Source organism: Saccopteryx leptura, unplaced genomic scaffold (genome assembly GCF_036850995.1).
Source record: "Saccopteryx leptura isolate mSacLep1 unplaced genomic scaffold, mSacLep1_pri_phased_curated manual_scaffold_68, whole genome shotgun sequence".
NCBI classification, from domain to species: domain Eukaryota; kingdom Metazoa; phylum Chordata; class Mammalia; order Chiroptera; family Emballonuridae; genus Saccopteryx; species Saccopteryx leptura.
This window is the reverse complement of record NW_027095750.1, coordinates 18,059-22,071: the sequence shown is the minus strand read 5'-3', so window position 1 is coordinate 22,071 and position 4,013 is coordinate 18,059. Positions and strand designations below refer to the sequence as shown.

General features: G+C 41.9%; 1 pseudogene; it reads left to right on the top strand.

The window, feature by feature from the left end:
* Window positions 1-1,320: 1,320 nt before the first annotated feature.
* LOC136387082 (T-cell surface glycoprotein CD1e, membrane-associated-like) lies at window positions 1,321-3,690 on the top strand (annotated as a pseudogene).
* Window positions 3,691-4,013: the final 323 nt, after the last annotated feature.

Genomic DNA, 4,013 nt, shown 5'->3' with positions numbered 1-4,013 from the left:
GAATGACAATGAGTTTAAACTTTTTTCAATAACTTGGAACACGATTCTGTGAGTCCTTTATATTATAAATGTATAGGTTGTGGAGTGGTATTTTTTGTTTTGCTTTTCTTTTCTTAAGAAGCTCTCTCTAAGCTCAACCAGGTAGTGGAGCAGTGGATAGAAGATTGGACTGGAATACAGAGGACCCAAGTTCAAAACCTCAAAGTTACCAGTTTGAATGTAGTTTCAACTGGTTTGAGCAAGGCTCACCAGCTTGAGTCTGAGGTCACTGGCTTGAGCAAGAAGTCACTTGGTCTGCTCTAGCTCCTCAGTCAGGGCACATATGAGAAAGGAATCAATGAACAACTAAGGTGCCGCAATGAAGAACTGATGCTTCTCAACTTTCTCCCTTCCTGTCTATCTGTCCCTATCAGTCTCTGTCACACACACACACAAAAGAAATTATTCTGAAATCTTAGTGTCTGACATAAATTTTACAACCAGGTGGGCTCTGATTAAATGTTAGTTGAACGTGTCTATGAAAACCAAGGGTAGTATTTAAACTGCCTGCAGGCTGCCACAGTAAATATCAATGTAAAGAACAAAAGTAAAGACTCAACACAGTTATTACTTTTCTCATGAACACCCCAGTCCCTTGAGTGCCTCCTATAAAATACTTCTCTAATTAGACACATCGAGGAGGCACCAGTGCTCCCAGTACATGAACTGTGAGGGGAAGGCTGCATGACTGCTCCTCATACCCAGGGGACCTGGAGACACACTCAACTCATTTAGGGTAAAGTGGGAGCCCAAGGCCCTATGCATCCCCTAGAGACCCACTCATACAACATTAATGAAAATCTGTCTACTTACCAACTCATCACTTCTCGGTTAAGAATTCTTATGGATCCTTAACAGCGACAGTTGGTCTGACTAGAGAAACTGAGAAAAAGGGTATTTTTCTGAGTTTACCTGATAATCTGTATTTCCACTGCTGCTGCTTCTTCACTGTGGGTTATGGAGATTTGCCTGTGAATTATACAGCTACATTCAAAGTGACTATTTCTTTCTGACAATGATTTTAGGAAGAGCAGGATATGAAGACAGAGAATAGTCTGAGGGGACAGGAGGAACAGGCAAGGCAATGAGAAGAGTGGCAGTAGACTCCAGAGAAAAAATAATGGGTAAGTAGAAAAATACAGAAAAGATAAGAAAAGGGAGAAGAGAAGGCTGGGAAGCTGTTCATAGGAGGAGAAGACCACAGAGAGATCAGGAGTGGGGACACTGCTGAAAAGGCCACAGGGCACTACTGAGGACCTTCAGTTACTTCTTTTTATAGAAATGGACATTGAGAATCCAAGTGTGGGCTTGAGTTCTCCAAGGCCAAGAGGTACTACATTTCCCAGGCAGACCACAGACTGCAGACATGGTTATCAAGCCACAACTTCTTCTATACATGTTGGTGCAATGGGGCGGCTAGGAGGCAGACAAAAGTAAAAAGAAAATCTGGAAGCTGGACAGGGAAGAGATAGAGGGGAAATGAGAGACACTGTGGGAGGCTCATGGCTGAGGGAGGCAGTCGGGTTCTTCCCACACAGAAGTGAGCAGAGGGAGAGGTTGATTTGTTTTTGTGGCAAAGGATGTTACAGAAAAGTTCAGAAGGGTTTGGAGGGGAAGTGTTATTTCAGTTCTGAGGACAACTTGTTCTGCTGAGGCATTCTTTATCAAACAGAACTCCAGTGCTGCTACTTCTGCCCCTGCTCTTTCAAGGAATTCTCTGCCATGGACCAAGCACAGTGGATGAGAAGAACCCAGGTGGAAACATACTGTGGTTGGGAAAAGCAGAGTGTAGAAAAGTTCTAGAGAGTATCTCTAGGAAGAGAGTAATGCTCCTACTGGGCACACTTGAAATCTCTCTCCCTCATGTAAGTGTTCACCTGATCTAAGCAATGCCCAACCAGTCTCGAGTGAGATCTTCTTGACTGGTCTGCTGTCTTTCTTGCAGTATTCCCATCTAGCCCTTTCAAATTAATTATTTCAATATTCCTTTATTATTTTTACATTTTCATCCCATAGAATTCTTCTTGCTTTTTCTTCCAAAATCTAGTCTTAATGTGGGTCACTGAATATGTTTCTTTCCTTGAATCCCTCTACTTTCTATATTGTTGATGTTTCCTCCCTACAATTTTTTTCCATATTGACTCTCTCTTCCTTGAGTATCCCCAGATCCCTTTGAGATCCAGGTATCAGGCAGCTTTAGAGTGCATTCCTGGAAAGGCCTCAGAAAGTTTTTTAAATGTGGCATATCAAAGATCAGATTTCTTAAGTTTCCAAGGAAATTTCTGGAAGCTGTTTCCAGGAACTAGGAGTCAGGCTCAGAATGTCTGTAATGTGCTTAATCATTGCCACATTATTAAAGAAATTGTGCAGGGCCTTCGCAGTGACACCTGCTCTCGATTCCTGTCAGGCCTCCTGCAAGGAGGGAAATCAGAGCTGGAACGACAAGGTGAGCCCAACCTCCTCTCCCCTCACAGCCTAGGTGCTTAATTCTTGTATTCAAGTTTTTTCTCTTTATCATCCCTTTGAGACACAGAATAAGAGGCTTGAAGGTGAGTGTGGGTTCAGGGGTTCTAAGCTCTGGCTTGAGATACCTAAACTCCAAATCTTCTCATCTCTTTCCAGTGAAGCCACAGGCTTGGGTGACCAAAGGCTCCAGTCCTGGTCCTGGCCGTCTGCTGCTGGTGTGCCACGTCTCTGGCTTTCATCCGAAACCTGTGTGGGTGATGTGGATGTGGGGTCAACAGGAGCAGTGGGGCACCCAACTTGGTGAAGTCCTGCCCAATGCTGATGGGACGTGGTATCTTCAAGTAACCCTGACTGTGGCAACTGGACAGTCAGCTGGCCTGACTTGCTAAGTGAAACACAGCAGCCTGGAGTGCCATGATATAATCATCCACTGAACTGAGAAAGAAAGAGGGCCCCATTGGGAAATGATAGTCTTCCAACAGTTCCAGAGCTGATGAATGAGAAGTTGGAGAATGGATAAGAATGCTATGCACAAGAGGATAAAAGTTGGAGAATACAAATCATAAGGAAGTGTAAAGATTCAAAGCAGTTATATTTCAAGAAAACCGAGAAAGTGGATTAGAGGTAGTAAAGAAAAATAAAAAGAGACACATTAACTAGAAAGAATTAAAATAAGGGATCTAGAAAATACAAAAGAAAACTCTTGTAAGGTCCCAACTCTGTGAAATGAGAGGCATTAACTGAGGTAGGATAGACTGTATTTCATAGATTGACATTTATTTAGTCCTCAATCAGAAGGATATTTTCTCCCTTTGATATTGATCTGTTTGGCTGTAACAATTACCCTGGTTATTCTGGTGTTTGTGGACTTATGGTTTAAACAGCACAGGTGAGATTTTTCTTGTATTGTTTCCTCAACCTCTTATCCACTTATTTTTTTCTACTTTATTATTCTCTTTCAAATTTCCTGTCTTTGAGATCAAAATCCTCTTCTTCTCCCTCAGCTCAAATCTGAATGTCTGCCCTCCCCTTTCCCAGAACCCTGCCCCTCCCATGAAAGGCAACACCCAGGAACCCAGGAGATCAGAAAACCATCTCTGCTTTGCACAGAAATCATGGGTCAGAAACAAATTGTTGAAAAAAATGCTAAATGAGCCTGATCCAACTCTGCTGATACATGTTTAACCTTATCTATAAAAATCTGGTCTGCTTCTTCTTGAACATGGTTCATACTAATAAAAAACAAAGCATGATTTTGTTAAAATAATTTTCTGACAGAGATTCTGACTCATTTGGAAACCTTTTTCCCTCATCCCCAATCTTTGAACATCCCTTTTCTGAGGCCATTGTTTGTTGATCCTTCAAACTCTATTTCACATTCCTATTTCTGAATCTTCCCTGGAAGTTTCCCTGAATGACTCAATTGAAATCACAAAACAAGTACCAGATGATCTCAATTTTATGTGGATTCTAATGAACAAAGTAAACTAACAAACAAAATAGAAGCA